General features: G+C 38.0%; 1 protein-coding gene across 3 annotated transcripts in view; it reads left to right on the top strand.

The window, feature by feature from the left end:
- LOC141437612 (semaphorin-1A-like) overlaps nucleotides 1–27,920 on the top strand; it is a 143,156-nt gene that overhangs the window by 99,690 nt on the left and 15,546 nt on the right. Inside the window, exon 1 of one of the 3 annotated variants that reach the window (XM_074101057.1) lies at nucleotides 26,668–27,013. The exons of the other annotated variants lie outside the window; for them this stretch is intronic. The gene's annotated coding sequence lies outside the window, so the exon portion shown is untranslated. Of the gene's footprint in view, nucleotides 1–26,667; nucleotides 27,014–27,920 lie in introns of those variants that run through there. 3 annotated transcript variants of the gene reach the window in all.

Here is a 27,920-nt window from a genome sequence, read left to right as displayed (position 1 = left end):
ATAACAAGATACGTAATGACGCAGTATCGGCGGATAACAATGGTAGTAAAACAACTACCGTAGGTACTATGAATTACCGTGAATCATCGGAATAATTGATAATTAATAAGTGATATTTGCTTTGTTTAAACAAAGTATGCGTGTGAAGTGAAGTCGCCATTTAGTGAAAATTATTCAGATGAGTCAACGACTTGAAAAAGAAATGTTACAGAAATAACCAAGTCAGTCAATTTATACTTAATTTAGCTGTAACATATTTCCTTAACAAAGCACTTACACGAATTCATATTTTATCACTTCTTTAAACACATCCGTTAAGACGTTAGAAGCGTTTCATGTAGTTAAACATCCCGACACAGCATTATCTCAAGTCCATAACCATATCCGTATTGAGTGCCCATACCAAAATGGAGCGGTCTTCAAAACCTATAACTGAAGTTTATGTGGCAGTATATTAAGTCCCAAATCCGTCACGTTTTCTTGAGAAATAGGGTAAAGTTAACTAGGACAGATAGGCGGATCGCTTGAAGGGCTCTCCGTCACCACGTCCAATGACCACCGGAACCCTTCCTCAATGACCAATGACCGACGGTCGGAAAAACCCGGCGATATTTCAACTTACTAAATTTCAAGCTGTATCGACTCCATTTCACCGAAGTCACCGATTCATGTCTACCGTCATGCAACCGCATTGATACACCTATATTTGTAACCTTGTTACACGAAACACGTGTACGAGTGCTATACTAATTCGTCTGATTTGCGCATGAGGATGGCATTGTACGAAAACCAAATAAGTAACAAAATATATCTTTTATTTAAATATATTATTATATGATTTCATAATAACTTACCAACTGGAACAATGAATAAGCATCTATCAATCAGTCATACCCAACACGAGAATACCCAAAGCTTTATTACCTGTTGGATTATTAAACAGGAAAAAATATGTCAAGCCATTATTTATATTATAATACATGCTGCTCCGGATCTTTTTGTTGGACTTACCCGATTGCAATAGTGTTGGAAAAGTGTGTCCTAGAGGAACGGGTACAGTCGTGACCGGAGTGCTTTGGTGTCGCCATGCCATTCACGTCCCGCGACCCCATCCGCCGACTCGGGATAAAGCTACCCGAGATTGGGTAAACGAAAATAGACTAGCTCGTTTATATTGCATAAACACATCCCCTGCTTCTTTTCGTTCCGCTGCATGAATTATTACACACTTAAGGATGCTGTTATGCCACATGTGAAATAAAACGTCGGATTATCGGCTTACAGTGAAAGTTTGCAAACGAAGAAAACGTTTCTACATTTTTGTAAAAGTACCTAGCCGTTTAGCGGCTTTGTTATTTTATTATTTTTCAAACCGCAAACGTTTTCTGTAACCACCGCTATAATAATATAATTTGTAGTTAGTATTTATTTACCCATGTTAAAAGTATTTATATTTCCTTTCAAAACGCGTCATAGTGGTAAATATTTATGTGGTTACAACGTAACAACTCTATTATTTTAATATTAAAGCAGACTTGGTTTGCGTCATTCATTGATCTACGCTACAAGAAGAGTTGCGGACAGATAAAAAACAATCTAGTGAAAATTATGTTTGATCTTTCGTTACCGCTAACTGCTAGGGCAGATGAAGCATTTAAACAAATCAAGTGTTTTTGATGTTTGGGATCCGTAACAAAGAATCAGTTGGTTGAGAAATGGTTGCGACGAACGCGGGGCCGGTGCGGACGGCCGTAACAAATGGCGCGAGTCCCGCGGGAGCGCCCGGCGACGCCGCCGCCTCTGACCATTAATTTGATGGTTTTGTCAGCATTATTTGCAAATGTTTTTAATAATATTATAGCGGAAAATGTTACTCGGTTTCACTTACCAAGTTACCAAGAAACACATCAGGTTTTTGAATCATCAACAGGTAGGAATCGAAAAAGCAGGCCTTGACCAGGGAACTAACCGCGGTTGCAATCGTACCCATACATAATCGATTACAAATATTTATGCAGATCACAAGCTTGCGAAGTGACACACGTGACAGCAATGCAGCGGTCATATCGCCCCATCACGTCCTCCGAGACTGCGATTATGATATACGACACTGACACACTCCCTGTCATTATTGCATAACCGTCGCTGGTTCTCGTAACATTTGCTAATTAATGAACTTGTTGATAAATATTTGTGCTACACCATACCCGTGGCCGAATGAGGGAGTGGCTTTTTTTACCTTCGTTTAGTTTCATAACCTTTTAAGAGCAATCTAAGCCACGGCAGTGTTGTAAGCGTTAACGTGGGAGAATGCGCCGTGTATGTCATATCATATGCCACCAAACCGTGCGAGTCAATATTAACGAAACAAATAATTAGTGGTAATCAAACAAAGTGCTTAGGTTCAAGTGGTTAGGTGGGGGACTCACGGAAACCACTTTTATCGGTTTCATCCAACTCAGCCTCCCTAGAAGAAACATCGCAAATGAAAAACTTTGCCTGAACTACATACATACTTCGCGTTAAATTTCCTTTTTTTTTTATTCGGCTGGATGGCAAACGAGCAAGTGGGTCTCCTGATGGTAAGAGCTCACCACCGCCCATAAATATCTGCAACACCAGGGGTATTGCAGACGCGTTGCCAACCTAGAGGTCTAAGATGGGATACCTCACGTGCCAGTAATTTCACCGGCTGTCTTACTCTCCACGCCGAAACACAACAGTGCAAGCACTGCTGCTTCACGGCAGGATTAGCGAGCAAGATGGTGGTAGCAATCCGGGTGGACCTTGCACAAGGTCCTACCACCTGCAAAAACGTTGAGTTATATTAATCAATTCTTTATGTCAACGATTCGGAAAGAGATTTCATTTTTTACAAAGTTTGCACGAGTGTTGTTCTCTCGGCGCGGATTCCTTCTTTTTGCTGAGCTTGATTGATGAATTTTCTCACGGGCTGACACTTTTAGGGCGCTGCTTACTAAATCGTCAATACAAAATCCAGTTAAGAGTCAGTTCTATTACAGTTAACTATTTAAGTAGAATACACTGATAATCGTAGTAAGACTATATGATTTCCGTTAGGTAGGTACCTATATCTAGTTAAAACTTATTATATACATGCAAAAATCTCGAAAATATCAATGTTAGTACAAAATCGAAGGCGGTTACATTATCATTCTAACAGGAGCTATTCTCGCTTCTTGAAAATACTCACATAAAACTTGTCTCAAGCAGCAAATCCGGCGGCCGTTCGTGACTGTCACATCTCCGAAGAATTCGATGTCCATTTGCCATGTACGTGCGTGAAGACTACTCCAGATACCTATCTAATAGCGCACAAAAAATGTTACGTCACGAGATGTCATTTATATTAGAGCAACTCATCCGTGCGGTAAAGGAATCCAGTCAAGCTGTGCTTCCGAAACCGAATTATACATTCTATACCTAAGATAGGAATCTTTGGTATATATCGGAATAGCGTTTCAATGTCTAGACATTCGCATCTAGATGCGAACGAGTTTATGTGAAGCTATTTAAAGAAGGAGGACGACTAATGCATTCGTTTTCCCTAGCAAGGAAAGGAAGCACGGTAGGGGGTAACAATGTTAAGTCCAACGGACGATCCTGACCAGTGGCTCGGAGCGCGGAAGCGAGTTCCGATACGCTGTCTGCTCACAAGATAATCAAACTTCCACTATACACACGTACTTAATAAGACATGTCCTGTTTGAGTTTTGCATTTTATATTAAAATCTCATCGTGAAAATTTAGTTTAAAATTACTTTACGCTGTTATATTACGTACTTTAATACAATAACTTTAAAACGGTGACGTTGCTTGTCCTTAATTATAAGACCAGGCTTGACTTATTTTCAGCAGCATGCAGTGAAATTTGAAAATAGATAAGTACCGTAAAATGGGGTGGTTTTGATAAAATTGGGATGATTTTGTAGAATAAAAAAAAATTAAAATCGATATTGCCTATACACCATGGGCTTTTGGTATGTAAACGAAAAGAATTGGTTGTTATTGTTTTCGTTTACATACCAAAAGCCCATGGTGTATAGGAAATATCGATTTTATGTCAATTTTCACATCGACTGAGATTTGCAACGCGAATACGCGAATAAAGTCGAGTGCGTTGGTCTAATATTAAACTAAACTATTTTTTTAAATAACCCCGACAGTTGAGAGTCGCTACGTTATAGGTACCTACAGTACTTAGCTAAATTATAATACATAGTCAACCAAAACTTAATTCCTTAGTTCGAATAATTACAGCTTTCGTAACTAAATTATTTTGTCATGTACCTATTTTGTTTCAAACTCAAATGAGGGATAAGTAACATTTGGGCTATATTTAATTGGTCTAATAACGGGTTATAAATACGAAAACGTTACGAATTAAATCCTGTTTGTGTGGAAAACAGCTGAATGTTACCTATAGCTGACGTAGAGACGGCAAGAAGATTTATAACAAAGCAAATAGCATTAAATCTGCTAGGGCAGCATTCTAGCACGCTCACAACCCGCAAGCAAACAAATACACTACCTACTTACTCCAAGGATAACGATAATGTCAAGTAAGTACACTATTCTGTAAGTGCGGCAGGTCCTTTTTAATTTAGTAACAATAAATAAATAACAAAACCTCCTCTTAAAAAATATTCCAGTGACAGTTTTAAAAGAAAGATCAATCGATGGATTTTCCAGTAGCTAACGCCTGTTGGTTCAACGTTTCGTTCCACAGTCGATACGGTTTGGTTATGGATGACTTGCTTTTGCTTGCGCGTTTTATTTTATCTTTATACGTCACGATCACGATACGTTAGGCAATTGCGTTTTCTGTTAATTTGTTTATTTCTGAGTTTAATTGTTTCCGGACATCATGAGAATTACCTACCTAGGGGAAGATTTTTTCCACCTGTACTCAATTGGCATGGTGAAAAATCGACAGATAAACTAAAGTACTTAAAATTAAATTTAAATCACTGTTACAATTGTAATGTAGCAAAATCCAAAGATATACGATAAAAAAATGCATACCTACAAAAAGCTGAAAGTGTGACAGACAAAATTATTTTTGCAAGATGCAAAATGGCATCACGTAAAGAGGACGGGCAGTGTTAATTAAAAGTTGAATGATGTACAAGGCGTTTTTGAACGTCTGTGCCTATTAACATGGTACGCAGGTCAATGCTCCATTGCGTAAGAAACCGTTACCTATTTAAATTGGGCTCGAAGAGATTTGATGCGGCACACTTGGGCGGCGCAGGGCTATGCACCGTAAATACCTACTACCTATAAAGTATCATCTGAAGCATACAAAATACACGTTTAATGTTAAAAATTATAAATTACTCTATTACAGGGGATAATTTCACGGATTGAAATGGGTTCAGGTAATATCGCACTGTTTAAGTGCTTTGTCGTGTAGTGTATCATTATATAATAATACGAAATGTATTCATTGTTATTAACATTATGGACTGTATGTGTGGCCATCGCGTATGCTGCTGCTGGCTGACCGAAATTTGTAGGCAGCGATTGATCTTGTAGCGCCCGCGCCCTGCGGCGGTGAGATGTGTGGTACGCTTCAACTGGGAGATTACACATCGGTACGTGACTTTTAAGTACTTCGTGGACTTATGCCACTATAATATTCGCTGAGTTCTTAGTATTCTAGGTGCGAAATTAATCATTATACGAGTACGATTTTAAATAGCCTTGCGTAGTTCTGTGTAAACCCGTTTTTGACAAAGAAAATACCTTTCTTAGAAAACCTTTAGACACAACAGAACCCGTTCTATGTATATAAGAAGGCACTTTTCTGAAACAACAACATAACAGGCAATTGATGCGATGATTACAGCAATATCAGAATATTAAGCCATTCAAAAATATAATATTCAGACTTAAATAGCTCCGAATACTTATTCTCTTATTATTACAGGCGTTTATTAGTAACATAGCGAAGCAAGTTACGTTTACTGGATAGAAAAAAGCCCATCACGAACTTCTCTAAGCGGACCGTCGCTCGGCTTGAATATTCAATATTAATGTAGCGTCAAATAATTTGAACCATTTTACAGGGGCTATCAATCTGGCCCGTTAATGAGATTCGGTCCGGCGCGACTGCGTCGACCAATTTGTGCCTCGTTGCACCTCGCTAATGAAATACCTCTGCCCATGAAGTGATCCCAATTTTATAAAGAACATCACAAGCCGTAACATAACGGCGGTTTCACGGTTGGTGCATGAATTTTAATTAGCATTTTTTCTTAATCAAGCATAATTGCTGTGTTATACAGCAGTTTGAACCAAAATTGCTGTAATAATGGTTCTATTCTATGCATATAGTCACTCGGTCGATGTAGAGCATCAATTAATAATAGACTAGAAACTGTGGTAGGATCAATGTTTCCTGATCTTATTATATGTACCTACCTATAAAACAGTGACCACGCAGTCTAAACCATTGGAACTAGAGATTTTAAATTTCGCAGCCATACTTACCTATATGTTTATGAATTATTTGAATTCCATCGGTTTAAGGAACAACCTTCTTCTTTTAGTCAAGACATGTTGCGACTTACGAGGTTAGCACTGGTCTTTCGAAGTTGCAAACTGCATATATACTTACATTACTAGTAATAGTCCAAACATAATATAAAAAAATTAACACCAGCAATTAGTTTGCAATTTTTGCGATTTCTAGTGGTATATTACCGGCCTAACAAAAAACTATAATAATTTCGCATCGCATTTTTTGCATACTTGAGGATTCATTTTTTTACACTAGTAAAAGGGATGATTTGACGTTGTAGTTTCTATTTGTGAGGTTTTATTAGTGTCGCAGTATCCAGGCAGAAGAAGTAAGTAATATTTTAATGCTGTTGTTGATAATCAAAATAATTTGGCTCTTCTTTTAGCTCTGATGTTCCAATAAGAATCCACAGCAGATAGGATGCAATACATAGATCCTAATCTTTTAATTCCTTGTAGCAAAATCTTGAGTCATATTTTTATTATTCATTTCATTACATACATAAATCCACGCAATATATGTGTAATGTGTCGTAGAGTTGCGGAAAAGGGAACGCTACTGCCTCATACCATATTTACTAAGAACGGAATTAATTCATGCATGCGTTTATTATTTATATATTACAGGTACTCGTAGAAATCCAAAAATATCTCGCCTTAATTGTTTGACTTGAGAAACTCTCCGTCTTAAAAAGCAACTAATTACAATTTTACGGATCACGATACACTATAAAGTGAAGGGAACACATAAACAGTGTCATATTATGTTAAAACCGCCTCGGCTGCCGGCGCCGGCGACGACCTCCGACCGCCCGCGCTTTCACTTATCTACCCACAACCGGCAGACCCATCTCTCAACACGCCAAATAAATAAATCTCCCACGAACCATTTAAATACAAGAATAACAGCCTTTGACTCCTTTTCTATCCGGTCATCCTCCACGTAAAAAACAAGCAAGATACACTGATAAACTTTGCCATCAAACTGTTTCACAATTTTCATCTTACATAACCACTTTCTCTTCAGATATGATTGCATTGTTTGATACCATTGTTTGGTTAGCGTTATTTGGCATGAAAGTAATAATCATTATCGACTTTCTTTTAGCGGCCCACACATATGCAATAGCTACACGCGATTGAAAATAAAATACCACCCGTGCGCAGGACCCTTAACGCGACGTACGGTAAACATGTCAAGTGGAAAATTGGATTTTTTTCAAGTTGATTGATTAGTACAGGTCACTTATGTGGAATTGTAGCAAACAAAATTAAGCACATCTACCAATTTTCGTATTTTAGGCATGCGTACAAAACCTCCTTATTTTAGTGTATCGTTATTCATTTTATCACAGAGATAACCACGTCTTGAACTCTTATACGTGACCCATTAAATAAACGTTACGATAATATTTTAAGCACGATACCTTCAGCTGCCGTCGGCGTACGAATATGCTGATTCAATAAAAAATACTTTTATATTTGAGTGGCCTCTGACGATATTATAGCGCAATAAATTCACTCAAATACCTTTTACATATATGTAAATGTAGGAACGCTATTTTACCTGTGTAAAATTACTTAAAGCACTCATCTGTAAATATTTAACGGATTCTCATATTGTTTTTTTGACATTTTATGTAGTGTAAACTTCCTATTAGCCAATTAATAACCTACTTGATTTACCCTTGAGATTCCTTTTACCTTATTTGACAGATATCAGCGATTCCTGCTCTGTTTATTTCGTTCGATAAAACAGACATGGCGTCACAAATAATCCCTGTCGGGACAAAAAAACACAAAAACTGGTGAAAAGGGCGCGTATTGTGTTTATTTACATTTTTGTTCCTACTAAAGGGACCAACGTACATACCTACTTTTCTGACCGTTGTTTTACCGTATGTACCTCCTCTCTGGTGGCACTTAGTGATAGTGTGGTTCTTCGCTAGCATATCAAAAACGTGTAAGGTTTGTTGCAAGATTTATTTACAAAATTTTAGAAACTATAAAAATATCCCTACATAAAAAAGTAAACGTCATATGATTAACGGACACTATAAAACTTAGGTACGTTAGTATCCATCCATTTGGCATTTTAATGACAGCAAAATGTTTCATTTTCCAAGCATTTATATAGCTGTTAGCGCTTGTAGGATGCTCTACGCAAGAATACAACTCAAGGGTTGAAAGCGTAGTGAAGTGAATCATACTACGAAGGTTCAAGTTTAGTTGGCACCCGACAGATCGGCACGATATTTCTAAACAAATGCCGCTCGTGAGCCAGTCGGGTACGTCGGCGTCTGCAGACTAATCGTTTACACAACGTTTTGGGGTCAGGCGGGGCCCATTCACCATCGTTTTTAGGTTGCAGTCTAGCACAGGCGAGCGCGCTGAATACCTAACGAATGGCGATTTGCCCACGTTGCATCGGGTAGCTGTAAGACTCATAAGTTTCAATGTGCCAGCTTCCTGCGAGAATGACGCGGACGTCTCAATTGCTGCTCTTTTGTAATCAGCAATTTGTACCGCCACTGAGACTCGACTTGCTGATTCAATAACAACGAGAACAAATTCCAAGCAATTTTCGTTCCCTCGTTATATTATTGTCAAGTTTTCGATTTCATTTTGGTCCAACAACACAATAGGTAAGTATAAAAATAATTACAAATTGGCGAATACGACAACAATATTTTTTATTCTAAATTGGAAAGGTCAAATTACAATACCTAAGCGTGTGTTATGTAATTGATAGGATCATCAATATTTTTGTTGTTTACTTGGCGGCTGGTACTAATTGAAGGGTCGGCCTCGGCCAACATCATACGGAACCAGAATGCTGCACAACGCATGAGATTCTGGATAATAAAGTCAATGTCAAAAATATTTTTTGTTATTACGCGTCAACTTAAACCTTCTAAGAACATATGATTAAAGGACAAAAATGTTAGTCTCCATTACTATTTCTACGTTAATTGTTTTATTTCACACCAATTTTATTATCATTGAAGTGTTAATTAGTGTAAATGTCTAATTTGACGTGTGTTGTAAAAAACATAACATAATATTGTACTTATATGTTCAACTGTTAAATACATCACTTCAAACACTAACCTACCGTAATACTAAAAATAAATTTGGATATAATATGCAGCGTAAATTATTGTAAGGTACCTGTCTGAATAGTTTGGGTAACTTAAGTCTAATTAGTGCGTAGCAACCTTCTGTGCCTGAGATTTTAATTGAGATTGAGCACCGTTTTGTTGCCCGTCGGAGTGCAGAGGCCATCACCATTGTCTCTGCACGCCAAAGCAATTTTATTTATCGCAATACGAGAATCACGCGGCCGATTGTGCGGCTAATCGGCTGCCCGCTTCACAACAAACATTAAAACCGCATTAAATTCTATTTAACGACGAATAAAGCCTGGTTAAGTAATTGAAATACACAATCCGTTTCGTGTACTCGTACCATGCAAAAAGTCGAATCTTTACATCAATCGCAATAACCATTATCATTCACCCACACTTCTTCGTTCGTGATGGCACAAAGGGGAAAAATTAGCAGCGTCATTTCGAGCCAGTCTTTTAATATAATTTTCCTCTGACGAACAATTATGAATGTCATGGTTTTGAGGGAAAACCGTCCGATGTGAATAGGTCACGCGATAGTTATTAGATGGCTGTTAGTGTCCCGGGCGGCCCACGCGCCTCTGTGAGAGTTAACTTACTATTCATATTTAATAATTCTCATTATCAGAAAACAACTCCTATTAATACTAAAATTGTAGGGATCATTGCCAGCTAACTACATATCATAATTAGATTGGTACATAATGTTAACGCAATTACGCACTAATGCTTCAAATGCTAATGTTATTATGATTATGAATGTTTTCATTTATTCGCTACTAATAGGAGTGGTGCTTTAAGAACGCTGTAATTTATTTAATTTTATAATATTGTACATATTAATTCATTGTAAAAAAGGTATGTCTTAATCATGCATCTAAAATATCTCAATATCATTTCTGGATCGGGCGATTGTTTAGCAAGCAACGCAGAAGCAGCAATACTCGTCATTCAATAACGGATACCGTCGATTGAGGATTATTTTGGTCTCGGGAAGTGTAAGGTACCTCGCGGCGCAGACGCTCGCCCACTAAGCGGCTTTACGCTCATAATAAGGAAACGCCTAGAAACTATATCGACAGATTTAGACATTCCGCAAACACGTGCCACTTTTGTTTACATTTAACACTTTTAAATTTAAAAGTTTTAAATAGTGATGTAACACGAATAGTGTAGGTACTATTCGCTATTTATTACAAGCTTTTATTTATTTTAACACTAAGTTTATCTGATCTCATGAATACAGAATGAGTTTTCCTGCATAGGTATAGATAGTAAAATACTAATAGATGAGCAATTCCCACTAAAGCGTTTTATTGCAAGCGGTCGTGTCAGGAGAACGCCTCATTAAATAATCCGCCGGTGTTCGCCGAATTCGCTTATGCAAATAGGTTTTTCGTTTGTTTGTAGATCTTAGGACACAGGCTTAGACGAACGTGCTTTACGATATTGTTCCAAGAAGAGAAGCTAAAATATTATTAATAACAGCAATAAATTTAAAAATATGCTTATCTTGTTAATATAATATGTAGTTATTGAATGTCCTCCAAAGGCCTTGTTAGTTATACCCAATAGGACCAACAATTTAATTTTAAATGTGAATGCATCACGCTCGGTGATTTATTAAAACGTCCTTCAAAAAAACGAAACACATTCAAAAGACACAATAAACGATGTTTAATAGTAGCGTCTGCAGCTAACGTGGGAAGGTAGTCACAATAGTGACAGCATTGCACGATGTCGCGACACCGCCGTCTGTTGCGTAGATGTCGTATCGTGTAGGTGCCATTGCCATCTTATCCTTCCAATCCAACCAATTTTACTAGCAGCATGATTTCCATGACGTGTTAGCTACAAACGAGCCAGTCTATTGACGCCTAAGGTCTCAGCGAGAGCCAAGTATAGACGCGGTAACCAATCAAACAATTTAGGTTAAACGTTAAACGCTGGTACGCTCCAGTGCGTCTTCACTATCGACTTATGATTTCACAACAACCGCTGCCTGCTGTAACATCGTACAGGACTCCACGTGGACAGACAGCTATTTTCTTAATATGTAGTTCATTTTAATTTGAAATTGATGGAATACCCATTTATGTAATTACATACCTGCATTAAACACTAGCTAAAACTAGCTTTTAATTAATGCCGACTTAAAATGACCAGGTATTTAGGTACAGGTATGGCAACATTATTAAACTAGTTGGGATACTCGAAATGTAGGAAGGTAATAGTTACGTGAGGTTTCAATTCCAGTACCGTCAAGTCTGTTATGTAATTTATTTATTAATGTAGGTACCTGCGTTGTTGTTCCATGAATAATATTTTCCATAAATAGCACTATAAAGCCGACGTGAGGTCGGGGTCCACTGAAATAATATTTGACCTCGGACGGTGACGGACTCCAAGTGGCCGAAAGCTTTGCTCTGCTTAAAAGCAAACAATTAATGTTAATTTCTAGCACTTTGGAAATACAAAATAATTAGCACATTGCCCAATTGACAAGAATGTGATAAGTATTTAAATAGGTATATGAAATTTAGTTACAAATAACCAATTGCAATGTAGTTCATTCTTTTTAGGGTTCCGGAGCTAAAATGGCAAAAACGGAACCCTTATAGTTTCGTCATGTCTGTCTGTCTGTCTGTCCGTTCGCGGCTTTGCTCAGGGACTATCAATGCTAGAAAGCTGTAATTTTGCACGGATATATAAGTAAACTATGCCGACAAAATGATACAATTGAAAATTTTAAAAAAATTTTTTAGGGTTCCTCCCATAGACGTAAAGTGGGGGTTTTTTTTTTTTTCATCCAACCCTATAGTGTGGCGTATCGTTGGATAGGTATTTTTTTCGATTTCTTTCGATTCTTTCGATTTAGTGATTTGTTTGCCAAATATTGAACTTTAAAGTGCAAATTTTCATTAAAATCGAGCGTCCCCCCCCCCCCTCTAAAATCTAAGCCGGCGGGTGGAAAATTTTGAAAAAATTCAGGATGGTAGTAAGTATAAGTATCAAACTTTCAAGGAAAACTATAACGGCTAAGTTTGCTTGAGAATTATTAGTAGTTTATGAGTAAATAGCAGCCTAAGGTATAAAATATACCTAAACTTGGAAGATTCCGTATAAAATACGAAATACTTAGAAAAATATTGCTTAATTTCGTTATGGCTACGGAACCCTATTTTGGGCGTGTCCGACACGCTCTTGGCTGGTTTTTTCTTTGTTATGTTTTTGTTATGCTCTCGTATGTCGTATGAAAGAAAATGTTCAAAAAATTGTAGCGGATAAAATCCATATACCGAGCGATTGAGCCAGAAAATGCTTTCAAGGACGATTTGGTCTCATTTTTTTTTTAGTGAGTACATCCGTATGAAGCCAGGGCGGTTAAATAATTAATAAGTATAACGAATTAAGACAACACGTACGTTCAGGTACGAGCACTCTCGGTGAATCACGCACGCTGATATCGAAATCCGCGTATAAACTACACCGGAGCTGACGTTGTAATTGCACCTGTGTGAATACTCAACAATTATAGAATCAACATGAACATCACAACATCCGACTGCAATGAAACACAAAACGTTGGAAAACGGGACGCATTCAAAGAGAAACAGCGGACGTACTTAGTATTGAATTAGGCATGGCCTTTTGTCATTGTCCTCATCTGAATAAGACTCGTGTGACCCTGGACGACCGGACTAAACTGTGACAACTCTATCACGATACAAATTAACGTTATCTAGGCCGAAATGAGTTTTCTACACGACAATAATCTTCATTTAAAAACAAGACTTGCTTACACTGATTGTTCGCCCAATCGCTGTGTGAATCAGATACGTGAGAGAGTATGTGAATCATTCTATTGCCAGTGAATTTTCCAATAAAAGTAGGCGTTAGAAATAGAAAATAGTTTTGTAGGTATTTCTATTTCTCTAATTTGGCTAAACCGCAAACAAACCACAGTTGTCTATTCAATTACAGCCAAATAATACCACAGCAATGTTTGCGCTAAATCAAATAACCCATAGCTTAATTCACTAGTACCTATCTAATTTCTATTAAAACCAAAAAAACAACACTTTATTTTCAATGATTTTTGTCTTTTCCAAGCCGAAGAAATATATAGGTACAACTAAAAAATAGGTAATTATAAAAGCCGAAAAGACTGAAATTTTAGACATACATATAAGAAGCAGAGTCAAGCCTACCTTACTAGTTCAGGCATTGTTTTATGCCACCGTAAAACATAGAAGAAAATTGCCCATTGTCCTTATATCTCCCTGTCCTACCTGATTACTCCCAACACAGAGTTTTTATCGTTGACACAATGCAATTCCCAACGAAAATATAATGCCACGTGTGGGAAACTTTATTTTGCGACTTTTGTTGCTGCGAACTCTCACGACTGCTTAGCCATTTAGTTGATTCTCTCACAGGCACTGGTTACTGTAGATTAATTACACGCATTAGGTACGCTGCGCCCGCGCCGACCTCTGTGAGACAAGCAGTCATTGTCACTGCACTTACCAAACCACGGAAGTGCCGTTTATCATTGAAATATGAGATAATAATAAAAATAATAAATAATAATAAACGTCTTTTGTTCGATTATAAATATTTCCAGAGATCTAGAGCGCTCAAAATAGGAAAGATAGTGAAACTAAGTTCAAAATATACCTACCTACGTAAATACAATCAATACGCAGTTTGAGAAAGTAGTATGTAATTTGTAATGGTTGTAACTTCTTTACTTTAACTTACATATATTCACAATATACGTTGATTTCTTCTGTGTATATTCTACTAGCTCATATTTAAGCAGCCTAAATATAATTATTTTAACCCTTGCAACCTTATCATGCAACCTATTTATTTAAAAAAGTTTATCGAATTTATGTTGGTGGCGAAATTAAATTAAATGTTACCTAAATGGCTAGAACATTATGACCACGGTAAGCGCTTTAAGCCTGATTTTTACCCGACTGCCCGAAGGAGGGTTATGTTTTTGGAGCGTATGTATGTATGTGGGTAGGTATGTTCATTTCTTTGGTCCTCGCTGCAGCCTAAACGGCTAGATGGATTTTAACGTATGAGGTATCATTGGATTCGTCATAACTGTCGGAGTGACATAGGCTATATAATATTTCAATATGGCGTCTGCGAAAAAAAATATGGCGGAGGAATGAAAAAAATGTTGTATTGTAACAATATGGATATCAAATGAAAGCTAATAATTAGCCCATTCTAAATATATATAGGTTATAATAGGTACTTTTAATCTACCGTTTTCACATAAATATCAAAAAAGTGTAAAATAAAACATTAAATTAAAAAAATCAAAAACCCGACTGCCAAAACTAAAAGGACGAAAATAAGCCTAGTGGTCGAGAACTCTGTTAAGTAGCTAATTTAAAGTTCAACAGTCGGGACCCATTTAAACCGTGGCGCTCAAAAATTCTTAGTAATGGGTCCCGACTGTTGAGCTTTAAATTATGTAGCTACTTAAAAGTGTTCTCGACCACTATGCTTATTTTCTTACTTTTAGTTTTGGCAGTCGGGTTTTTTGATTTTATAAATTTAATGTTTTTTTGTGATGTTAGTTCTGGGCTACACGGTGTCGAGAGACTGGCACTGCGGCGCTCGATCGATCACTCGTAACTCGTTAACACCAGGCCATATACCTACTACGAAGGGGTCCGTATTGGCTTATATACAATTTTTTATTCGATTATTTATAATAATACCGCTTTGTAACCATAATCATTTGTCCGAAATTGTTTCCCATACATTTCTAAAATAATTATAGAGATTTTATCTATTAGAGGCTATATATATATATATATATGAAATGTAATCATATTACAAAGTTCGAATAATAAATGGTTGACACAGCAACCAGCTTGTTACTTGTTGTGCTAAGGAACTGACGTACACACGTTATCCTTGTATTTTTACTATTTTACCTTTAATATACTAGCTTTTGCCCGCGACTTCGTCCGCGTGGAATAGTAACTTTGGGAAGTATTTAATTTATTTAGGATTCCTATTTTGCCAATAATAGCACATAGAAACTTCTACGGTTTACTGTAAATAATCTATTTTAAAACATTGCTATAAATATAAACTATTTCTTTTTGTTCTTCAATCCATCCATCCATGTTCTTTGGTAAAACATAAATATTTTGCGGGAAGCCACATTTTAGCAATACGAAGTGTATTCTACCCTGCCAACATAAAAGGGCTGCTTAATTTTCATAGTGAACTCTTGACACCTTACGTCCTTTATTGTAAGTTAGGAGGGTAGGATTATAATTAAGACGGCATGTTTACTAAGCATAGCTACACATATTTCCGACAAATATACTTATAGTATTTGTTTGGAATTCCTTAAGAACTTTCATCCCCATTTTTTCAAGTAAATAGGTCGAAATTTGAAAGCGCCGGAATAAATGTTTTTTTAGGGTTCTGTAGCTCAAAAGAAAAAATGAAAGAAGTGATAGGATCACTTTGCTGTCCGTCCGTCCGTCTGTCTGTCAAGACCCTTTATCTCGTAAACGCGCCGAGTATCGGTATCGAGTTGAAATTGAAACCCTCAACTCAGGTCAATAGTCCCGAAAGCTGTGAAAAAATCAAACTTCTAAGTCAAGGCAATTAAAAGCTACAGTCATTAAAAAGGTGTTTCCATGTAAATCGCCTTAACAGAAAAAGTAATAGGGTACTTCCGGCTGTCCTGAAAACTTGGAATTTTGCATAAAGGTAGCTCTTATAGCACAATAAATAAGAAAAATCAGAAAATTATAATTTTTCATGTCTGACTGTCTAGGTCAATAAGCCACCTAAAATGACCCCACATTGCGTACATTTTGCTTGAGCTTAGAAGGCTCTGCTAACACTGCATCATCCCCTCTGCTAACATCACCTCACAGGTAAAATTTTCATAAACGCTTGAACAAATATCTATTTATCTCTTATCACGTGCCAAAATGCCAAGTTTCATAAAAAACCATCGATTTATCTTCGACAATAACTATCTTCCATATAAACTTTCATCCCCTATTTCACCCCCTCACAGGAAGAATTTTAAAAAACTCGCGAATAAATATCTCTTATCACGTGCTCAAATGCCAAGTTTCATAAAGAACCATCGATTTATCTTCGACAATGACGATCTTGCATATAAAGTTTCATCCCCTATTTTACCCCCTTACAGGAAGAATTTTGAAAAAACGCACGGATAAATATCTATTTATCTCTTATCTCGTGTCCAAATGCCAAATTTCATAAAGAACCATCGATTTATCTTCAACAATGACGATTTTCCATATAAAGTTTCATCCCCTATTCACCCCCTAACAGGAAGAATTTTTTTTGAAGTCTGTTAAAAATCGCGTTGTTGCGTGATTGTCTGCTCCTACTCTAAATAAACTCAATAACCAGTTAAATTGCTTTTCAAGTGTCGGTATAATTATAACACAAAGTACCAACCAAACAACATAAGATACGATATTAATTGTCAGCCGCAAATCAGAAGAACAGGTTACACCACGAAACGAGCTTGCATACAAGCGAACGCAGCCCAAACACCTACACGAATTTTAATAAAATTTTGCCTTTACCCACACTTTATTATGCAACTGATAATACTTTATATTTTTTATAAAGTACATACCGTTGTTGCACACATGAATGTATATATACGTCTCTCCTTTTTACAATCACTTTTATAAGTATAAACTTAAAGTTTTTTATGATTTTATTCTAAAAGCATTTCGTTTTGAAGTGTTTGAAGGTTCACTTCACAGAAAGATAATAAGAGCAATAGAAATGAAATCGTTGAAATTTTCTTGTAAACTAATGTGGCCACGTTTTCGCCTCTACAGAACAGAACTAGACGTCACTTGCGTAACAATCCTTGGCTCTGTGATTCAGCATCATAGCGTTTATCACCTTCTGGATTAAACAAAAGGATCTCCACCATAGACACTAATTTAATTTAACACAATGCCTTGAGCCTTTATGTGAACTAAAAACAATATTTTAATTAAGGCATTCCCTAGCAATAGAACTCCGGAACAACCTGAAATTGAGTGTGTTTAAGTCTATCGACTCCACTCCACATAAGTGATATCGCTTCAATGTTTTTAGGGTTCCGTAGTCAAAATGGCAAAAACGGAACCCTTATAGTTTCGCCATGTCTGTCTGTCTGTCCGTCCGCGGCTTTGCTCAGTGACTATCAATGCTCGAAACCTATAATTTTGCACGAATATATATGTAAACTATGCCGACAAAATGGTACAAAAAAAATTAAAAAAAAATGTTTTAGAGTAGACGTAAAGTGGGGGTGATTTTTTTTTCTCATCCAACCTTCTAGTGTGGGTTATCGTTGGATAGGTCTTTTAAAACCATTAGGGGGTTGCTAAATCGATTTTTCGATTCAGTGATGTGTTTGCAAAATATTCAACTTTAAAGTGCAAATTTTCATTAAAATCGAGCGTCACCCTCTAAAATCCAGACCAGTGGGTGGAAATTTTTTAAAAAATTCAGGATGGTAGTAAGTATATCAAACTTTCAAAGAAAACTATAACGGTTAAGTTTTCTTGATAATTATGAGTAGTTATATGAGTAGTAAATTGCATCCTAACGTATAAAATATACCTAAACTTGGAATATTCCGTACAAAATACGAAATCCTTACAAAAATATTACTTATTTTTTTTGTAATGGCTACGGAACCCTATTTCGGGCGTCTCCGACACGCTCTTGGCCGGTTTTTTAATTAAAGATATTTCCACAACCAAGAAATGATGGCGTAATGCTTATACCGGGTGCCGTTTTGTTGTCATTACGGCGGATATGGGAGAAGGGACAGCCTGTCGCGGGTCGTTGCGATTTAATTGTCGCGATAAGAAGCGGTGCGTCGCGTGGGAGCGAGGAGGCCCGCGGCTCCACTCGTCGATATATTGCCAGTTTTCAAATTTCAGAAGCCGTAGCGCACTAGCTCAGACCTACTAGTTACTATCTCAAACAAAAAATCATCCCTTTCGCACACGCTTATGTAGGAGTAGGACCTCAAAAATCTAGGGTCACAGTTAAGTACCTACCTAAAGCAAAGTTTTTGAAGTGCAAGTAGCCTAAACCGTTTTGAACACTTTTAAATACACGCAAACGCCTTTTTAATACTTTCCGAGCAGAACAACTATTTTTCTTTAACGTTACAAATAAAAAAATATCTAAGTAGGTAGGTAAAAGGTAATACATAAATAATGAGATTATTTTAAATCAGGTCAAAGCTAACAATTCCTTGTTACAGGCATGACATATAAACTGCTATTCAACATCACCTCAACCCGTACCAGTTCACAGCTGGACATAGGCCTCTCCATTGGCACGCCAATGAGCTCGATCTTTAACTCTCCTCAAACGATCACTGCTCGCGGCCTTTATTATTATATCGCTCCACCCAGCTACAGCAGGGCATCCTAACGTTTGCCGAGTTGAGATCTTTACACAAGAAGCAATCTGTCGCAACGGCCAAACGGCCATCGGTCATGCACTATAACGTAACACTTTAGCTTGCTAATTCGCTAAGCTATGTTAGTAACCCTGGTTTTTTGGCCAATAAATACTACATTATAACAGCAGGCAAATAACAAATAAGTCTAACTGACTCCAACTGTTTGTGGCCGAGCGTCGCTAGTAATTCGAGAAACCGCTAGAACTTACTTAATGCATCAAATATTATTTAGCTACAACGTTCATCACATACATATCACTGTTACTTTCTACAAGATTTAACGAATAAGCGCCGCGGCTCGCAGTTCGTTTATAAACAAATATTTGAGGTTACAATGCAAATAGAAAAGTGGGTGAATGTCGTTAACTATAGCTACTTTCAGCACAATTACCTGTATCAAATTCCCTCTAGCAGCGTTGGATGTTACATGGGATGATAAAATTATACAGCAAATGGAGTACCTAAATGAAACTGCTGTTTTTATCTAAAATTTTCCGTGTAGTTTTGTTAAAAGTATCTGCGGTCGCTGGCCACGGGTCAGTGCTGCACAACGAGCCACTTCCTGCGGCGAGCGGCGAAACAAGGACAAGCCAAACGACACGCAAGGGCCGCCTGTTATTTTGCATTCGTTATCGCCCAATCTAAACTTTATCTCCATGCAATGAAATTCGTAGTAAACTGCACACTTCCAGTCACTGCGGATAGCGTAGGTATCACGACAATGCAATTGCTCTTAGCTCTTAAGAACTTGTCTAGTTTAATGATTAAACTCAATTCACATAATTTAACAAAACTAAAACAGAGCTCTTTCATACCGCTCTATTTCACGAATGTGGGTATAATGTTTTGCTTAAGTAACTAACACTTGAGACTAAGTAAGTACTTCTCTGAAATCCAAGTGATGTCCCGCAATTTAAAGCAATGCTTACTTTTTGTGATATGGGCTAAGTTTAATGCATAGAAAATATAAATGCAGCACGTTAAGCAGTACTTTGGTACATAAAATTGGCGTGGATTTAAAACTCAAGCTACTTCCAACAGATCGGTCGCCTCGAGAGCTTGCTTGTCAGAAATTGGATTGCTAGCGATAAAATTGACGTTAATACGAAACTGCACATAAACAACCCTGGCACGTAATGTTTCTGTAAACAAACTGAGTGCGCGGTGCTGTTATGAAATCTAAGACTGGCTTGGTTTTAATTACCTGTGTAATGGAATTAAACGGATGAGAGGCGACACGTGTGATGGGATCAGAGATCGAGCTGACGCGAGCAGCGGAGAGTAGGAGTCCAGGAGCAGGTGAGGTGGGGCGGCTGACCGGGTCTGACCTCGTGCCAATTACGCGGCCATTAGCGCACCGAGCACAATGCGACGCCATTAAGCGGATGTCCAGCTCGACGGACGTTCCCGCGCCCGCTCAATTTGCATTTGTTTGGAATTAGATCGTCAGTGGCTGCGTCCGCGACTCGCTTTGTGTCGCACCTGTAATCGCGCAATGTGTAGAGCCCCGTTTTAATGATGCCTCGCATACTCTGTGGCTAACCGAAACGTTCCCATTGTGGAACAAATTCTGAGATCACAACCTAAACAGCTCTTAATTGCGTTTCATACCTATAACGACGCAAAAGCCTTGCGGTGTTTACTAGGAGTCTGTTAAAAGAGAACTAACAGTCTACTCACGCCGTCGTCGATGTGTCAAGTAGTGCAATAAAGACTCGTTACAACGTCAAGGCGTTGTTCATTGAAACTGTCGATTGAATGTAAGTATGTAGGCAGGAAGCCATTGTGTTACACGCGGCGCAAACAACCAGTATTAGTTTTAATTAATTGTTGTGCGTATCGGCAAACCGCCGTAGGCGACCCCGTAAGATTATCGACACAATCAAAGCGCGAGGACAGACAAACTGGGACCGGAATGTGCCTTTGTCTTTAACAATTGGTGGGTAGATCTTATATTTGTGAGCGTGCACCACGGATGTTTGAATTACCTTTTTCATAAAATTACGCTAACTTTTACCTACCCGCGGCTTCGTACACGCATAAAACATTAGGTTTAACAGTTCCAGATTCCATGTCTCTGTCGGCGGCCGATCGTAAAATCAGCCAGATCACGAAATTCCTAGGCATATCGTGAAATGGCGCCATTTCATAATATGCCTAAAAGTTGGCTAGGCATATCACGATGTTCCTGAAAAACAATACGGCAGATCGATTAGAGCAACGCATTTGTCGATATTCCTAGCCCTATGCCGGGCACATCGTGATATGCCGAAAAAAAGAAAATTTAGGTACGACGAGTGAAGCGAGGAGTGGTTAGTAAGTATTGTGACCTGACCACAACGCACGAGCCGAATGAGCCGATATGGCGGCGTTTCATGATATGCCTAGGTATTTCGTGATCTGCCTAAACTGGCCAAATCATGAAATGGCGGCGTTTCATGATATGCCTAGGAATTTCATGATCTGCCTAAGCATTACTAGGCAAATCGTTAAACGGTGACGTTTGAACGATACGGCGGATTCCCTTAGCATATTCATGAAATGGCGCCATTTCACGATATGCCTAGGAATATCGTGATCTGGCGGATTTTACGATCGGCCACCGACATCTCTAATCCCAGCGGCTGTCATTTTTGGATTTTATTCCGATAACGTAGAAATATTGAGGTAAAAACCGGCCAAGAGCGTGTCGGACACGCACAAAATATGGTTCCGTAGCCATTACGAAAAAAATAAGTAATATTTTTCTAAGGATTTTTATACGGATTATTTTATACGGAAACTTCCAAGTTAAGGTATATTTTATACCCTAGGCTGCTATTTAAGAGTAAAACTACTAATAATTCTCAAGCAAACTTAGTCGTTATAGTTTTCCTTGAATGTTTGATATACTTACTTACTTTTCCTCATTTTTTTTCAAATTTTTCCACCTAGCGGTTTAGATTTTAGAGGGGGGGGGACGCTCGATTCGAAAATTTGCACTTTAAAGTTGAATATTACGCAAAAAAATCCATGAATCGAACAATCGTCTTAGCAAACCCCGAATGGATTTAAAAGACCTATCCAACGATACCCCACACTATAGGATTGTACCTATGAGAAAAAAAAGGAAAAAAAGGGAGCCCTAAAAAAATTTTTTTTTATTTTTTATTGTATCATTTTGTCGGCATAGTTTACTTATATATCCGTGTAAAATTACAGCTTTCTAGCATTGATAGTCCCTGAGCAAAGCCGCGGACGGACGGACACACAAACAGACTATAAGAAGAAACTATAAGAGTTCCGTTTTTGCCATTTTGGCTCCGGAACCCTAAAAAGTGGCCTATGTGTTACTCCATACGTCTAGCTATCTACATATCAAATTTTATCTAAATCCGTCTAGCCGTTTTAACGCGAAGGAGTAACAAACACACTCACGGAAGCACATACCTATCAACTCACCAATTTTCGCATTTATAATAAATATTAGGAGTCTGTATTCTACTCCTACACTACACTTTGTCCTTTATAGGTCCAACCAATCGAAACAAAAAATGGATACTAGGTACGTAAACATAAAAATCCCCTCTGTGCTCAATTAGATGGTTAAAGTGTGAATTATTCGGCTTGGTTCAAAGGCAGGCATATCGAAAGTATCAATTTGAAACATTGTGTAGAAATAATTTGTCTAAAGCTCGGTCTGTTTCTAAGTAGAGTTCGTGACCATGAACCGTAGAAATTACCGTTGGAATGCAACTCGACCTCTTTGTGATGTATTACGTAAAAGGCATATCATACCATATCACGCATATACGATCACGCTGTCTATGTTAAGGCAATTTGTGAACTTTATTTCAAAGCCTAAGTGTTTTCAAACGATGATTCCTGTTATATTTCAGCAAGAAAATTATTAATTTAAGGGCGACGAACCGACACGGGCGAGATATGGTAATGACAAATGGTGCCTTCTTATCTGGGCGGTCCACGGAGAAAAGATGTAGCCGGCTTTCTTGCGGAGTGAAACGTCGGGCGATGTCGTTAGCAAAGCCCCATCCGACTGATATCTCTAGCGCTCCCTTGCCACGCCGTACGGCAGATAACTATTTTCACAGAGTTCGAGATATTGCTTTTCCATCGTTTATTTTATTTTTAATTCACTGCAAGATCGCTTCATTTTAAACTGGCGGCTGTAATCGCAAAAATATTATTCGCAAGATGTTATTTCATATTTACTTGAGTTCAATATCTAGTTGCATCATCCGGTTTTGCTATTTGATATATGTATTTAGTAGCTTGGTTTTGTACATCGGTAGGTAAGGCTGGTTCTGTAGGCGGCAAAAGCGCCGTCGTCTTCGCCTGAATATATTGTCCCCTGTCTCGAGGCGTACATAAGTAATCCGCCCGCACCCGACACTGATATGCAAATCGCCTCCAACGAGATCGTAAACCGTTTCATATCAGATAGCGTAATTCGGGGCCAAAGTACAGCGACTACGAGTAATTCCGGTACCATGAGCAGATCTACCCCATCTCGATCTGATAAAAACTGGAAACTGAGTAAGTATACATATTTTACAAAGAACGGTGTTCATAAAAAATATTTCATTTAGTTATTCTTATGTACCTACCTTTTCTTTTTGTACGAAAAATGTAGGCACGCCTAGATAATACGCAAATGTGAATGTGACAAATAGTTTGGGCGATAACCCACCTCAGGGCGACGGGCGCCGCAGTCCAAGCCACACTACCTGCTCGGCCTATCTTCCATCTTCGACCTCTTCTGTTTATCTTTCCTAATACATTATTCTGCACAAAGTCGAACATAACGTTGCCGTAGACAAACAACCATTACGGAGACTGTCTTTGTTCAGAACTTACTTACCTATAGATAAACTAATATATGAGGGGTCCTTTGTCTTAAGACTATTGGAAAGTAAGGCAACATTTTAACTTTACAGATAAGTATTGATCATTTTCTTTGGTATTTTAGAAGTTTATGTGTAACTCTCGAATCATAAAAATCATGAAGATTAATACATGTTTAATATTATGACGTTTACGTTACTCACCAATTCTAGGAACCGAAATATGTTTTACAAAAAACAAAGGGTAGGAACGAATATAAGTACCTAATTATATATCAAATACTCGTACGTCATTATAAATGCCGCTCACAGACTAGCTAAATCGCGAGCAATGAGTTAAGTTACAACTTACAAGACATTCCTTGTCTAGAACTGACATCGCAATGGCCTGTGTGTAAGTACTTACTAAACATGGCAAATTCCAAAAAGCATTGCTTTAAAATTTATCGGTGGTGTACCTCCCGCTACGTACTCGCAAACCTAACAATACAAGTACCCATTAATAACTAAACAAAACATATTTGTTTGTACATCTAAATAAGGGAAGTTTTTGCTCTTGCACGTGTCCAAATCTGACAAATGGCACGAACAGACGATAAATACAGAGTAACCCGGAATGAGACATCACTATTGTAAAGATAGATACCTTAGTTAGTATTGTTGGTGGCATAGATTGTATTTATTATTAATGTCGAGAGCTGGTTTAATTAGGTAGAGTGTTTCGCGGACCACCTACAGCGCACGTGGATAGCGCTGCGATGATACAAGCTCTCTCTTGTCATGTTAATAATGTAATACGTAGGTATTAGGTAATATGAACACAAGTGGAGTATGCAGTGCGCTCCGGGTAATAACAATAACTTCGTTATAGTCCAGTAGTTTCTTATTTACACGCATGGTAGAGCCACTTTCTTTTTCGTGTGTAATAAGACAGGTCTTGGTATTCACTTTTACTGTACAGCGCTTATAGTGGCATTTTGATAAATAAACACATAAATAATTATTACTGAACAGTTTACACCAATTCCCCTAATTCCGAACTAAACAAAGCTAATATAAAATTTTCCATGGGTACTGACGCAACGGATAGGTAAGCGTTAGGTACACATGTATACCCACAGTGTATACCTAAATTAATACATTACATCCTCGTTTTATTTTTTATAAATTCACTGGATTTATTTGTAGCGTTCAATAAAGAATATTACTTAGTTAGTATTGTATTTCTACATAGCCTCATAGGTCCACAACCACAACCACTAGACTATTCGGTCATCAAATAAGTAAAATAAGAAGTGATTCCTTCCACGCGGGCATTATAATAATTTGAATTATCACAATCGTAGTCATAATAGCATAATCTCAGGTAGTCCCGTCCTTAGTAGCGCCTGACAAGTACAGTCAGCGTCAAATATAAGAGCGACCAAGGTGACCAAATGTACCAGAACACGTCTCTATTGTCAAAGGCGTTAAAGCGCGTTCCGATTTATGTATTTGAGCACCTTGGGCCTTCCAAATAGGTACACTCCCATGGGAAACAGGTAGTCTGGTAGACTGTATAAAGTAGAACCGTAGAACTGATGACGCCTTCGTTTGATTTTAAGGCATTTTCTCGTTTTAGACTGATGAGCTGGCTCGGATAATTTTTAGGGTTCCGTAGCCACTGGTGTGAAGTCAGCGGCACACTATTACCTTATCAAAATGCCATTTAGTGCTTTTATTTTTATTTTAGTTTACATTGTAAAAAAGCTGTCATACACGTTTGATGGGTATTAATCATTTGCAAATTAGCTATAATGTTGCAAATTGTAACCACCTGCATAAGTCCGAGACATTTTAAGTTACGCGTAAACAAGGATGTAAGTAATTAGGTATTTATTACTATTCTCAAATATTAAAACGGATTTCTCGTTCTTTCAAAAACAATTATTATTTATTCGTCCCGTTTCTCCTCGTCCTTTTCCTACCTGCGCACGAGGGTTACGTTGCGCGAGCGCAACTTAGGGGACCAAGCTGTATGGCCACATCTGTCACACTTACAACGTTATACTTATTGGTTATGGTACAAACGATATTTTACTAGTTATGCATCTTCCTATCATCATCATCATCATCATCATCATCATGTCAGCCGAAAGACGTCCACTGCTGGACATAGGCCCCAGGCCTAGGGACCTAGGGAGCTAGGGATCTTCCTATAGATATATCGTATTATTATGAGTAGATTAAAAAACTAAATGCCAAGGCAGCAACAGTGACATTTTAGATAATAATTACTATGAAAATTCGTAGCAAATCTTAGGCGATATACGCAGCCGTAGTCCGAAGCTCTCTACTGCTCTCTACATGTCTCTACGCTATTGAAGATCGGTCAACGCAATAGAGTCGAAATAGTTAAAACGGTTAAAAGCATCACCTAAGCAGTTTCAAATGCTGGTCTCCTAATTTTTTATTCCACGAGCTACGTTTCTATCTTTATGGCCCCTCATTTAGAAGCGTCAATAAACAAAACAAAATAAAATAGAGGCAACGCTTTAGTGTCGAAGTAAACGTAACATCGGCGCACGCGCATGTTAGAAAAAGAGGCAGCGAAGCCTGCCGCTGCCGGGGTGTCGGGCAAGTTGGAGTTCCAGTTGGTGGGGCGCCTTTCCTTGCCGCGCGCCCGCGCCAGTGCCGAGCGCGTCGCGTGAGTGAGACAACGCTGCGACTCGACTCGCCTGACCGACGCCCGTGCGCTTTACCAAGCTCAACTGCATCAAAGTTTATGTTACACTCTCCTACTTCATAAACCGGTTACAACTGTGATCTTAAGTGACACGTAGGCAGCTTTTGTGATTTGATCGTGTTCAGTGGCCAGACTGAGTCTGGTAATGAGTGGCAAATTATGCGTTCTCGGATTTATACTGATGATTTGTGATGTGATGAAAAGACCATCAGGTCAAAACGGATGTAAATTGGATTTCCACTCGTTAAACTTGGTGAGTTCGAATATCCATTTCACGAATAAGTAGTTATTACAACAATGTATGTAAATGTAGACAGTCATGGGCTCGGAGCGTTGCTGGCTTGTGGGGGCGTTCAATAGCCACAAACAAACAAAAACCCATAGTCCCGTAGACAGCGTAGACGCACGGGGGAGAAAAGGAAAGAGCATGCTTTGTTGACACTCTCTAAACGTGCTCTTTCTACGAAAGAGTCGTCGACTCTATGAAGCAGATTCTGGATTTGAACTTCAATTGTAGAGTCGCTGGTTATGCTTTTAAATTGCGCTTCAATACGAAATTGAATGGAATTGTAACTTCAAAATGTTGTTTCGGACCTAAACCATGATCATAGTATCGAAATACATAGGTATAATTATGATAGAGTCACTAATTACCTGGTTTTCTTCGTTATTGAAAGACATTTTGACGTCAAACATAGAATATTATTTCCGAGCATGAATTTTTCGTCTTCAAACAACGATAGTTGATGTATTGTTTGCATGCTATTAAATAAGAAAGCCGGCAGACATGATAGCTAACGTTGAGTGCTTTCTTCCATATCTAATCCAAACATCATTTATCTGTACGTTCCTTTGTTTACGATACAGAGATAATTTGGAAAAGAACGAACAAAATGCTCGGACTTCCTTCCTTACTCATTTCTAAATTTGTTCCAGCTGGCATTTATAAATAGCGAAACAATTATTCGAGTTTATAAATTACGCTTGTAAAGTCGTAATTAATGAATGAAAAGGACATTATCAACATCCTGCGTAATTGTAAATGAGTCACTCTAGGAGATAATAACAAATGGTAAAATTTAAATGCAAGATGCGTCGGCGCCACTGTCGTGTTAACTCAATTTTACGGAGGGCAAGCCGAGGTCAATGAGTGTTTAAGG

Source organism: Choristoneura fumiferana, chromosome 18 (assembly GCF_025370935.1).
Source record: "Choristoneura fumiferana chromosome 18, NRCan_CFum_1, whole genome shotgun sequence".
NCBI classification, from domain to species: domain Eukaryota; kingdom Metazoa; phylum Arthropoda; class Insecta; order Lepidoptera; family Tortricidae; genus Choristoneura; species Choristoneura fumiferana.
The sequence above is the reverse complement of the archived record's forward strand: the minus strand, read 5'-3'. Positions and strand labels throughout refer to the sequence as shown.